The following is a 14008-nucleotide window of genomic DNA, read 5'->3' on the forward strand; positions in this document are numbered from 1 at the left end:
TGCTGGAGCCATCTTTTGGTCAGCCTAAATGGGTGCTCATTCTGAAACAGTTCATGCTATAGTAACCCCAACTGCTCTTTCTACCACTGCATATTTCTAGTTGTTGTAGCAAATCATCTATTTAGCCTGACAATCTCAATGATAGTCCATTATCCCAAAAAAAATGAGGGATCTCAATAGCATGCTTCTTTTGATTAAGGAGGTAATACATCAAATATAGGTCCTTCATATTGAATGCATATGTCAACTCCCTATGAATCTAATACAAGGCTTCCTGAGGAATCCCTCAGTATTCCCTTTATTATGGAAGTAAATATTTCTGCCATTGCTACCCCCCCTAACATATGAGTCCTTGTGCTTCCATAAGAAACAAATCATATAGGATCAACCTTAATCCATTGATCCATGTCTGAGGTACAATATTCTATTTGGAAGCAAGAGACTCCTTCATGACCCTGAAGGCCTTGATTTAGTCCCATGTACAATTCTTCCTCAATTTCTTCATTGAAAAAAATGGCCTTTACATCCATATAATGTAATTCAATAATAAAAGTAACAATAATTGTATTGGAAGTGTACCTAGAAATTGGATAAAATATATTTTCATGATCATCTCCCTCTTTCTGGGAGAACCCTCTAATATCAGCTCTAACTCTGTACTTTTCTATGCTTCCATCTGTATGCTTTCATCCATTTTGAGGTCACCACTAAATTCCCTTCAGAAAAAATAAGTTATACTTCAAACTTGTTGATATTCCTACTCCTCCTGAACTAGAATATCTTCACACATCACCTAATTCAAGATTTCCTTCATTCTTCCAATACTTTCATCTTCCACTAGAGCCTTGACATCCTTCATGATGTACTTGAAATATTCACTAGGATGCCATGGAAGAATGATTACAATGCAACATCTTCACTAGGAGGGCATGGAAGAATGATTACAATGCAACAAAATATCCAAAGGTAAGATACTAACTAATAGTAAAGCAAGAAAAATATTTAAGGAAGAGAGATACAAGTTACTTATATTTTGAGGATTATAAGGAAATGCTAGCTCCCTCTTGATCTTAGTCTTCTTGCATCCATCTTGCAAAGTTACCAGTATTTTCCTCATCATAAACATGATGCCATTCCTTCCTTACATGAACTATGGTTTCTTCTTTCAGGGTAAACATTAATCTAGACCCATCTCTATGGTTCTATCCACAAACCCTAGAGTTTTCACAACTGAGACTTCAATCTTCTAGGATTTACCAACCCTAGTTTTACAATACTCATTTTACATCTTTTTCAAGTCCAACATACTGTTTCATACCCAAATTCTCTTTTCCATATGCAAATTTCCAAAAATATATAGATTCCTCATGCCTCAGAATATGAAATTCATCATGTCATGAAACAATCAAAGATGTTTCATATTGTTGTCAGTATTAAGTAGATGTATCAAGATTATGGATATCCAACAAAGACAACTATATAAATGTGAAATGTCTTCATCAAGAGAGTACAACATATGTGGTTATTACTTTAGAATTAATAGCAATGAAACTATGTAGTCACAACTAAACATTAATCTCAACCTTTTCAATGCAAGTAGCATATGCTTCATCATAGCAGTAGTAATAATAAGAACCCCTCCATATTTTCAAATTACTCATTTTTCTCAAGAGGACTTCAGTCTCCAAACTTGAAGAGGAACTCAACCTCTTTTTCATTGTAAGTTTACCATGTCAAAAATCAAGGTAATATGTAATGAACTTGCTCCATAAAATTGTGCTTTCTTTAAATGCATATTAGTGACAGTGATCCTTTTCCTCATTTCCTTGATGTGCAAAGAATAAAAATTAGGACCAAGCATCCATATTACATAAAATAGGTCCCATTCTTTAGTACTCAAATACCCTATCATCAGTCAGTATTAGCAGCAATGCAATGCATCTTCCACGGCCTTTAATGAAAGGGTCGATGAATGACATCAATATTTTAATAGCTTGTAGCTTAAAAATAATTTCTTGCTTCCAAGCACAGTCTAAAATACAATGAAACACCTTCAAGGAAAACATAGGTTCGTTATGTCACACTTCAAACATTCATCACAAGTGTATATATCACATATTTTCCTTAATTGACCTTCTCTTTCTTTGAGCCGTGATTCAAATTATGATGTTCCCATTAATTCTTGAAATAGCAAGATGAATTTCAATATTTTCTTATGATTGAAGATCATTTGTGAATCTCATCTTTGAACTTGTAAGATAAGCGACATAGCCATCATAATTTTCCTTAATTCTTTCCTCAGGGATCCCTTCATAACTATTGTAATACAATGAATCATTCCTTTGACACATGCGTATGATTTTGACTAAGGAGAAAATCCTAGTCCTGTTTAATATTTCATGATACAAGTCTCAATATAGACTTTTCAATCAAGTCTATAGAGCTATTAAGTGATCATTCATCTAGTTGAAGTTTACAAGAATGTTTCCAAAATAAAACCTTTAATCCAAATTGAATCACTCTAATTAAATTGAGCGATGATACATACTTTACATTATAGGCACCAAAAAAATTTCTTATAGCTTTGCTATCCCTTTTATAAGTTTGTATTCCCAGGCCTCATACTCATCATTGAACATACCATCATTGTAATGTGCTTATGCAATGGAGTCTTTCAAACCATGGATTAAATAGTAAGCCTTGTTGATGTCAAGCATGAGGTATATGAAATATTTAAAACTTTGAATTATTACTAAACCATCACTACAATCTCTTCTCCTAGTGCCTTCCACAATCCTTATGCATAAAAGGAAATTTTTGCTTGCTTTACCTTAGACAAAAATAATCCAAACTTCTTTACGAGACTCCTCAACCTTTCTATGTTCAAATTTACGCTCCTTTTTAGATTCTACTAGGCCTGGAACCTAGCCTTGAGGCTACTTAGCCCTCGTGAGGTTTCTCGACCTATTGTAATAGTTTTTGAGGCCTCCTTTGCCCTTTGTAATAGGATTTCAGGTCTTCTTGGCCTACTAAAATAGTCTGTCATTTTTCAGATTATAAATTAAGGGCTTCGACCCTCTCCACAAATGCAAGCATGCTTAAAACTTCTTGAGGTCATTCAGTACATATGACATTGGACTAGGGATTTGACCCTTTTTTTTAAAGCTTAGATACAAAAAAAATAGATCATAGGTCACATAGGTATGACATTTCAAGAAAAAATATAGATCTAGGATTCTTCTAGAATATTTTTCGTTCGTTTTTCAACTAGAATAGTACTAGGGTTCTAGGTCTAGTGACAAAATAAGACCTAGAGGATAATTTTAAATAATCTAGATTCCTTTAAGGATGTACTTTTACCCAAGATTTGATACCATGCTAATTTTTCAAGGATATTATAGTCTACTAATTACTTATGATTTCTCATATTAATTATTCTTACATTCACATTCATAATATATCAATTACAGAAAATATCTCAATAGTACACAAAAAATTCAAATAGAATCATAAAGAGACAACCAAACAAGAAACAAAAGAAGGTTTAACCCAGGAAAACTCACTTGGGGGTAAAACCCAACAACCTTTTTCTTAGAGAAATTATTTATTTCATCAATAAATACATCTAATCCTTCTAGCCAAATCAAGATTGATATGACTAGCAATGTTCCCAATTCATAGTTGGTTAATTGTGCACAAAATGAGATAAGATGTTGCTGGAAGATTTGGTTAGGGTTGGTCAAATAGGCCAAATTTTGGACCCACTCCTTCCACAGAAAATCTCAGATAGTTCCCAGTGAAGATGTCTAGAAAAATATCAACCTGTCTATCACACATGTGAGGTCAAATGGAGAGAGGGAGAGCTCAATATGCTTCTAGTCAACTTCGGCCTTCCTAGGAGGCCAAATTCGTGTAACCCTTCACTAGGGCTGACTTGAAGCTAACCTTACATTTGGTGGCAAAAAATTAATATTTGAAAAAATATCAAAATTCCCTTTTTTTGAAGTCGACATGAAGAAAATGTATTGAATTTATTATTACATATAATTGGGGGGCTAAAATATCAATTATGAAGGCCTATCATAGCTACAAAATTTCAACATTGGTTACATAGAAAAGGCTCTCTAAGAGAGAAAGGATTAGTTAGAGAGAACCACTAACCATTTTCATAAAGTGATTGTTATAACTATCCAATAGATAAATGCACATAGAAAAATTATCCATAACTAGGAAGAAAATAACTAACATGAAAATCAGAGAGATTAAAATAACAAAATAAGAAATAAGATTATATCAACCCTATAGATGAGTTCAATAAAAGTTGTTATCATTGTTGTGTATTGCAGGAGCTATGGGAGGCCATGGAAACAAATGAAGTTATTTCCAATGAAGACAAACAACATGATATGGAACATCAGGTACCAAAATATTATATTAAGTTTTGAAATATCAATTGAATGAAATTTAGTGTCCCATCCATTTTTCCCTAAACCTAATAATTATATAGTTTATTATTAAAAATCAACAAAAAATAAGGCATGCTATTAATTATTTTAGGTGGAAAATGTGTTTGCAACAAATACAAAGTTGAACCCTTTTACTAGAAAAAACCAAAATATGTACACAAGGGTGGACTTCATACTATTAAAGCGCGTCACATGATAAAGTGGGTGGAAGAAGATATGGCAATTGAGTCTACAAATACAATAGAAATTGGTGGCAATGAACAAGAGGTTAGTATTGATTATTATACATGGAAAGAATAATTTGATACAATTGTTATAGTTTGTGGGTGTTATAAATTATTTCAAATAGGAATTAATGTACAATATAAATACATTATATAGTCTATTCTCTAACCATGGAAAAAAAATCATGTATCTATTATTTTAGGTTGGCAATACAATGAGAACAAATGAAGAGTTTAATCATTCTAATAGAGTGGTGTAGGAATTTCCTCTCCGCGGACAGAGACGATCCCTCAAGCCCAAGAGAGTGGGTCTAGCCACAAACAAGACAATCTAATGTAAATTTACTTAGATTAGGATCAAATAAGAGGGTCTACTTCTTATAATGCTAATCCAGTTGATGGTGATCTTGCTTCCTTTTTCCAACTTCTTTTCATTCCTTTCGTTCAAGTACCTAAAACAAACATGCAAGAAACAACAACAAACGTGATAGCATGAAATCAAATCCAATCTACTTAAAAGGTCAAGGAGTTCTAAGCTATCAAACGTAATATTACACCCGATATAGGAAATAAACCATTAGTTGTATTAAAATAAACTTCAAAGAGAAATACAACTGAAGCCTTGACATTGGAGATCTCCTTTGTTGTATCCAAGTCCCACTACACACCTTTTCAACACTCTTTTCCTCCTCTACCTTGACATGAAATGGCTTCCAAGCTCTAACTCTCTCTCCTCATGCTTTAGCTACCAAAGACTAGTCTTTTGTCATCTAAGACTATTCTTCTTCTATCAAAAGCTAAAGATTTCAAAATGTTGCAACTGGTTCTATCTCTCCACCACTTTCTCTATATGTTGTATTGTAACCGAAAAAGGTAAGATGAAGTGGTTTATATAGGGAAAGGAGGTGTTGTAGTGGCTACAACCACCCTCCAAAATTTTTCCTTAGCTTTGTTTTGGAGCCTCCCTACCAACCTTTCACATCACCTTGTCTTGCTTTGTCAAGTACACAAGCTTCAGTGTTTTTCTTGCACAAAGACAACTTGTCGATCAAAGCTTGATGCATTCCTCTCATAGGTTGTTCATCTAGACTTGGTCCAACTGCAGGCTGAGCAACTCAACTAAGAAATTGTGTAATTTTGGAGGGAAACCAATCTTCCCTCTATAAATTGCACAATTTTGTCTGGCAGCCTGCTAGGCTCTAGAATTGCGCAATTCTGCTAGTCAGGCTTCATCCAGAAAACTGCACAATTCTTGACAATAAGGTTGCTCCGCCTAGAATTTGCACAATCCTAGGCAGCATTTAGCTTCTTTGTCTAGAAGTTGCGTAACTCTTCTAGGCACCCAACCCAACTCCCTTCCAGAAATGCACATTTTCTCTTAGAAGTTGAGCAGGTTGTTGCATGTGCAGCCGAGTTGACCGGTTCCCTCTGGATCAAGAAAAATTGATTTGCATGCATGGACGGATTCTCCCAAGGTAACATGCAAAGGCATCCCTTGATTTAGGGATCTACTTTTAGCAACTGGAGGTTGCATGCAAGGATCATTTAAGAAACCTCCCACCAAGTGTCGCTCTTCCTAAATTTGTGGCATGTGCGTCACATCTTTGATTTTATAAAAACTCATGAACCATACATTGCAGAGCTCATTCCTCACATCGACCTTGCATCTCTGACATCCCACATTGCATCTAGGAGTTGTCAACACATTCAGCTCAGCTAGTTTGGGGTAAGCTCGCTTTTCATGTCTTGTGTTGCATTTCTGGCGCTTTTTGTGTTTGCTTTGTATGAATGTTTTCTGCTTGATTTCAGTGAGCACTTGCCATCCTATTGATACATACTAGCTTGTTCTAGCACCATTTCAGTTTTCATTAACATCTCACCATTGTCACATGCATGAAACTGTTTTTCATGAATGATTGTCGATTTGACGACTCGCCTCACCCACATGCATGTTGTTCCATTTTCTGAATATTTCATCCACTATTTGCATGCACGATCATTCACTCATATTTACACTAAGTATCACCATGCATTCACATTCACATTCACTTTCAGTCGCCCGTCGGTGGGTCTGGGATGCCTTGGCCCCGACTCTACCTCACCAAGACAACATTACGCAATCCTGAGAGGGAAGGCTTTGTCTTCCTATAAAGAAATGCACATTTCTACCTAGTGACCATCCTCTAGTCTTGCATTGTGAAATTCTAAGGGACAGTGACTACTGGCCCAGAAAATTGCGCAATGCAGTCATTGAACCTGCAACCATTACTAGATGAGATTACGCATTGCGCAATTCCAGTAGTCAGAACCCATGCTGGACTATGCATTGCGCAATTTTATCACTTATTCATCCTCCTAACATCTCGAACCGTGCCTTGCACAATGTTGGCAGTCAGTCTCCCGACCTCCCGGCAGAAATTATGCAACCTTCATGATCAATCCCATAGGTATGTTGCAAGTCAGTTCTCAAGTTCATTTTGGTTTTTGATTGATAGATTGCTTGCCACGAGTGTTGCCATGTCTCCAGGCATTACAAGTGTTCATTTGCCTCTCAGTAGTATAGGTACAATGGTTTCCAGGAGAGTAGAGTCGAAGACATCGTTTAAAGCACACTTGGGGATGCGGTTGATCAAGTGTCTATGAACTTTCCTACCCATGAAGACATCAAGTTGTTGGTATACAAGGACATCAAAATATGACGGCAGCAGCATCACAGGAAGCATGACCATGAACAGAAGTTGAATGTAGAATACCGAATGCAACGAACACAAGAGGAAGGTTGTTGAAAACATAGAGGTGGAACAAAGTTGTAAGCTCAAGAAGATTTACTTGTGGTGAAAGAAACTTTGGAGACTTAGGCTACGAGGTGACGACGTGACATGAAGATCACGTCAAGGCAGAGAACGGAATAGAGAAGGAGTTTCATGTGCTCAAGCATCAACTCAAGGAAGAAAAAGAGTTGCATAGATGAGAGAATGAATTGCAGCAGGAACATGTACAACAACGGGTGCAACATGCACTCACGGATGAAACTGCGCCTGTATAAGTTAAAGAGCCATCCCAGTAGCTGGCATGGAGTAGACATGGTGAGCAATGTTGTTGATCATATGCAAGGGAATTCACTAGCGTGCATGTCATTGTGCACATGCATGCAATCCCACCCATTCAACACAATCACTGAGGGAAAGACAAGAAGCAAGTGCAACTGGAGTAGAACATGTAGTTGATAGTTGATGCGCATGACCACCAACACACATTGGAATATCATCACGGACACTATGCATCAGTGTGTTGCTGGTATGGCCACACCCAAGAAGACTATGCGCATGCTAGCAGATGAGTTGGACAGAGGAGCCACACCAGTGCACCTAGATGCAACGAAGGCAAGAGTTCGCTTTAGCAAGATGTCACCATGGGGCACATGCACACCATCACTGATGGCCAAGCTTGGCATCAACTCAAAAGATTTACCATCACAAGCATGTCAAAGATTTGGTCTCACCACAAAGGACCGAGTGTCAGTGATGTTTTGCATGGCTTGCTCAAGCCATTTTGTCTCACATGGGAACATGTGCATTGTAATGTAATGTGTTGTCAAGTGTAAGTCAATTGTCGATAGTTGGATGTAACAATCATAGAGTAGATGAAGAGTCATGAGGGTAGACGAACTATCACAAAGGTGAATGTCAAGGGTCACCCCACCCTTTGATATAAATAGTCCCTCATAACTCATTGTAAGGGCTTTTGGTCAGCCAAGCTTCCGATAAGACTATCTTGGAGAGATGTTGGACAGTATTGTAACGAGCCTTGGATTCTCCACTGCACAGAGCTAGTACATCTCTTTGGAGGAGCAGGAGATTGTGGCTGTAACGTTCCGCTATCAGAACTAGTGGTTGGACATGGATGTATTGTATGACTAGAACTTACACTTCTTAATATAATGGGAGCCAACATGTTTCATGCATATGTTGTGTTGTATTCTATGCTATCTGGTTTACTCTAAATGATATATGTATATGTTTACTTACTCATGCATGTATAACTATCTGTGTATGTATGTATGAATCTTTCTGAATTGTGTTGTTGGTATAACCATAACTTTTGATTGCTAGTTAACTTGCTTTCCATGGTTTGATGCATATTTACTCGTGTGTTCCCTTCTTAACTGTGTGCTATCACAGGTTTCCAAGGGGTGCACTCATCTCAAACCCAATGTGTTAGAACCTCTCGTGCACCTTCCTTGGCCAATTGCAGCTGTCACACCCTTGCTACCAACAGAGTTATCTTACTTGCCTATGTGCGAAATCACAGTCAAGGCATTACCATACGGCCCACTGCTGGGACTCCTACACCAAACAGTCTAAGGTCTAAATGGGACTTATTACTGGGGAGATCCCCTAACATGTTGGTGGGTCCAACGCTGTCAATATTTATGGCACTAGAAGGAGGGCTAGATGACAAGTTGTGTCCTCTCATCCTGTTTTGAACCTTTGCATATACATCATGGATTCTTGCACTCTTCTCCCTCCGCGATGTTTTTTGAATCACGAAGATGTCACCATCACGAGGGAGTTTTTCGATCACTTTTCTACTTACACAAATGATGGTGAAGGCAGAGTGGCCTGGACTGAGTTCTTACATGACTTTATTTCCATGCTTCATGAAGAAGATGGGTGTTCTAACGAACATGCTAGCTTGCTTTTTGCATACACACTTCGCGAATCTCCACACCGGTGGCTGTGTAGCCTACCAGTTGGCAGCGTGCACTCACTTGAGCACTTCTGTGATCTCGTTGAAGACACTTTCTATCATTTTGATCTAGAACATATTAACCAAAAACTGTTACAACAATGGAAAGCTTTGCATGAATCGACCATGGATTTTTGGTAGCGCTTCTGTGATTTGCAGTTTCAAGCTCCGAAGATCCAGATGAAATTTTTCTATCTTTGGGACCGATTCGAGTATTGTGTTAAGAAATTTTCTCATACCAAGAAGAAGTTTGAAGTCAAGCCTCACTCAACATTCTTTAGTGATGGAGCTACGCAATTCGAGATGGATGCGATCAATGTCACAAGTGATTGTCCACCATCCCCTCATCGAACAGCTACACCACTGCAGAGTGATGTTGAGGATCATGCTCACACACCTATTCAGCTATCACATCCTCCCAACATCACTTCGCTTAATTTTGTGCATATTTGGTTGTGAGTCCATTGAGTTTCCATATGCATTTTGTTCCACAACCTCCGTATTCGCACTCGGTTGTTCCTCCAGATGATACTTTCTTGTGTTTTTCCATTCCGGACTCTACAATGGTTGTGAACATGGAAAAAGCCACTGATGGAGTTGGTGTTTAACAACCAACATGTGTTGTCATTCATGAAGTATATGAGTGGGAGCTTGAGCATCAACACTTGGCGAAGGATGAACCCCTTATGTTGGAGCCTCCTCTGTTCTTCCCTGACATCTATGGTAACCTTCCATCCATGATTTCACATGTGTATCTTCATCCACGGATGCACCCATTGTTGATCACTCACAGGACACATCGAATGTTAGTCCATCATCCAACAATGAAGAGGATAAGTTATTCATTGAAAATCCATTTGATCTTTCATCTGCCTTTTTCGAAAACACAGATGATGAATTTGTTCGCTTTTCATCTACCCCTCTATTTGATTCATCAGATCATGAGGATGTTGATGAAATCATCGGTTTTTCTGATCATGGCTGTCATGATCCATTTACTCCCATATTCAGTCACGATCATGATTTTATCGCAATTGATTTTTCGAAGCCACTAGTTTATGATGATCTATCTGACGATGAAGTTGAAAAACACAATGTTGTCGAGGAACTTTAGCCCAAGATGATGGTTATGTTAGGCCTTTGCTCTCCTAAGGTTAGTTTCACTTCCGATCATGAAATGTTTCAATCACCCAAGGCTCCTCATCACTCATATGTATGCATTGAAGATCAATCTCACACACAGATCATGCTTCCTCCACTCGAACTAGACAATCCTATCACTCATGCATTAGAGAAATCATACACTATAAGCATATGTGCATGATGCAAGTTGCCTTTGTTTCTTTTGTTTGCTTGCATGTCACAGTGAAGAGTGTGCTTATGCTTCAAATCTGCATACAGTGTCGCACAACAACATGGTAAGTCCACGGGCTGCTCGTCATGCACTTGCACTCACTTATGTCCCGTGGGCATTTTGAAACACAAAGTGTGGTTGTCTACATTGTTATATCTTTCTTGCTTGCTGGTTCACACAACTAGGTTGCTCGCGGACCAAGCCTTCACCAACATTGGTCAACTAATGTGCTAATGACTGCATTGAAAATATCACTTCATGTGATCAGGCCCATGCACCGTTAGCTTAGGATTAGGAGTAGTGTTTGCTTTTAGCTAGCTTGCTTGCATGCATGTTTGCTTACTTGCTTTATTTGTTTGTTTGTTTGCTTGCTTACTCGATTTTATTTCACTTTTGCTTATGCTTTTTCTTTGCTTTGTTGTTTGTTAGTTTGCTTGTTTTTTTCGTAGGTTAGTTTTGCATGAAACCATGTATGACCCTTGAAATAAGATGGGTAAAGTATAAGAGGACATGTGCAGCTATCGCTACTTGGTTATCTATCATCCTGCCTCTATATGAAGAAATTATTAGTTTTAGCCCATGATACATCGAAAGAAAATACATACTGTTTGAAGTGAACCTTGGTGAAAAAACAATGCTTGCGTGCTATCTAGTATCACCTATTCTGGTATGTTGTTTTTGGGTTAGCCCTTGTCACCTCAGTCAAGTAGAGTAGGTGAGGGCGAAAACATTAACAAGCACACCAGAGGTATAATAAACTACTCTACAGGAAAAACCTCTTCTGCTCTCAATAAGTCGGGATCCCTCTTCCGCCTTTGAAATTAATAAGTGGTATGCATAGTTACGAAAATGAAAAAATGAAAAGGTGAAAAATGAAAAAAATGAAAATGAATAAGGTGAAAGAAGAGAAAGGATTCCTGCACAGAGAGGTGATGCAAGTAAATTTGCTGGGGTACTGACCAGGCTTGCTGGCAGCAGAGCCATGCCTGTGCTCCTATGTGACTCTGCTGGGGTACTGTCCAGGCCTGCTAATAGCGGAGCAACAGCAGAGATGAAACTAAGACTCTGACGACTATATTTCTTGTGTAATAATATACCCCTCAATCCCAATCGAAACAATGGTGTTTCCTTGGCTTGGAATGTGTGTCAATCGACCAAGAGCTTGGCATATGCTACATATTACAATCAAGCTAGTGTGAAACCAAGACGAACTGAGAACTGAACAATACTTCTAGAGGTGTTAGAATTGTGTTTCACAAATAGGGTCCATTCAGAGAGCTCGAGTTTTACCAGTGTGTCGCCAAGTGTTGTAGTAGGTAAAACCACCCTCCGAAATTTTACCTTAGCTTGGTTTGGGAGCCTCCCAACCAACCTTTCACAATATGTTGTCTTGCTTCGTGAAGTACACAAGTTTCAATGTTTTTCTTGCACAAAGACAGCTTGACAATCAAAGCTTGATGCATTCCCCTCACAGGTTGTTCATCTGGACTTGGTCCAGCTATAAGCTGAGCGACTCCCCCAAGAAATTGTGTAATTCTGGAGGGAAACCAGCCTTCCCTCTAGAAATTGTGCAATTCTGTCTGGCAGCCTACTGGGCTCCATAATTGTGCAATCTTGCCAATTAGGCTTCACCCAGAAAACTGCGTAATTCTTCCTAGCATGGCTGCTCAGCCGAGAACTTGTGCAATCTTGGGAAATAGCCAGTTTCTCTGCCTAGAAATTGCGCAGATCTTTTGGGCAACCAACCCAACTCCCTTCTAGAAATGCGCATTTTATCCTAGCAGTTGAGCAGATTGTTGCATGTCCAACTGAGTTGATCAGTTCCCTCCGGGACCGAGCAAAACTGGTTTTCATGCATGAGTTGTTTCTCCCAAGCCAACATGCAAAGACATCCCTTGATTTAGGTATCTACTTTAGCAGTTGGAGGTTGCATGCAAGGATCATTTCAGAAACCTCCCACCAAGTGTTGCTCTTCCTAGATTTGTGGCATGTGCATCACATCTTTGATGTTATCAAAAATCATGAACTGGACACTGCCGAGCTCATTCCTCACATCGCCCTTGTACTTCTGACATCCCACATTTCATCTAGGAGTCGTCGGCACATTCAGTTGAGTTGTTTTGGTGTAAGCTCGCTTTTCATGCCTTGTGTTGCATTTCTGGCGCTTTTTGTGTTTCATTTCATACGAATGTTGTCTTCTTGATTTCAGTAAGCGTTTGCTATCATTTTGATACATACTAGCTTGTACTAGAAACGTTTCAGTTTTTGTTAACATCTCACTGCTGTTGCATGCATGAAATTGTTTTTAACGAATGGTCGCCGATTCGATGACTCACATCACCCACATGCCTGTTGTTCCAATTTTTGAATCTTTCATCCACTGTTTGCATGCACGATCATTCACTCATGTTTACACTTAGTATCGTCATGCATTCACAATCACATTCGCTCTCAGTTGCCCTTCGGCAGGTCTAGGCAGCGTTGGCCCGGACTTTGCCTCACCAAGAAAGCATTGCACAATCCTGTGAGGGAAGGCTATGTCTTCCTATTAGGAAATGTTCATTTATGCCCAATGACTATCCTCGAGTATTGCATTGCACAATTATGAGGGACAGGGAATGTTGGCCTAGAAAATTGCACAATGCAGTCATTGAGCTTGCAACCATTGCTAGCTGAGATTGCGCATTGCGCAATTATAGAATTCAACAGCCAGGCTGGACTGTGCATTGCATAGTTCTATCACTCAGTCATCCTCCTAATAGCCTGGACTGGCATTGCGCAGTCTTGGCAGTCAGTGTCCCAACCTCTCGGCGAAAATTGTGCAACCTTCATGATCAGTCACACAGGTATGTTGCAAGCTAGTTCTCAAGTTCATTTTCGTTTTCGACTGACATATTGATTGCCATGAGTGTTTCCATGTCTCTAGGTATCGCAGGCATTCATTTGCCTCTCATCAGTAGAGGTACAATGTTTTCCAGGAAAGCAGAGTTGAAGACGCCATTCATAGCACACTTCGGGATGCAGTCGATCAAGTGTTTATGAACTTGCCTACCCACGAAGGCATCAAATTGTTCATAGACAAGGACATCAAGATATGACATAAGCAACATTACAACAACCAACACCATGAAAAACAACTGAGGGCACCATACTAGATGCAACGAATGCAAGAGGAGGGTTGTTGACAAAACAGAGGTGGAACAAAATTACAAAAT

Source organism: Pinus tabuliformis, chromosome X (assembly GCF_031772625.1).
Source record: "Pinus tabuliformis cultivar Carrire ecotype Pingquan chromosome X, CPIR1, whole genome shotgun sequence".
Classification (NCBI taxonomy): Eukaryota; Viridiplantae; Streptophyta; class Pinopsida; order Pinales; family Pinaceae; genus Pinus; species Pinus tabuliformis.